The following is a 713-nucleotide window of genomic DNA, read 5'->3' on the forward strand; positions in this document are numbered from 1 at the left end:
GGGAGAAGCCTGTTCAGTGGTTAAAAGAAAAATCATTCTAACAAATAAGTATCTGGACCTTTTTTCTGCTTGAAAACACCACAACATAAATTCAAGTTTCTGTCACGACGCTCGCGCTCATGAGACTTCAGGCTCCAAGCTGCAAAAGTGCGTCTGCAGATGAAGTGATGAGGAAAGGAGGAGGAGCTGCTGCGCGATTCCGTATGACCCGCAATTTTTAAAGCACTTTGACGCTGCGGGACCTCTCGGTGCGTCGGCTGTGCAGCGCTCAGATCAGACACTTCATACTGAGAAGCACATTTATTTAGAAAAAAGTGTTTCCATTACAATTTTGCGAAAAATGTCTATTTCCTACTCTAAGCGCAAAAACTTTTTTTTTTCGAAAAATGCCAGTTTTTTCGAAATTGTGGTGTTACCATTAGGAGACTTTATTATCCAAATTCCAATTTGCAAAATTTCAGAGTTAATGGAAATGCGACTCTTGATTATCTCGTTAAGGAGAAAACGATTTAAAAAAAGAAAAAGTGGGATAGGCCGTTTTTGGCTTCAGAAATAATGAACATGTATTTTTAAGATGTTTTAATTTTTAATTCTTTATAAAGGCAGGTGTGATTTAAAAAAAATTGCATCACAATAAAATAAAATTTTTGAGCAGCTCACAACTGAGTTGTGCTTTTTTTAGAAGAGACCTGCGGGCGACTGATGTGGAGCTC

The sequence above is a fragment of the Oryzias melastigma genome, unplaced genomic scaffold (assembly GCF_002922805.2).
Source record: "Oryzias melastigma strain HK-1 unplaced genomic scaffold, ASM292280v2 sc00221, whole genome shotgun sequence".
NCBI lineage: Eukaryota > Metazoa > Chordata > Actinopteri > Beloniformes > Adrianichthyidae > Oryzias > Oryzias melastigma.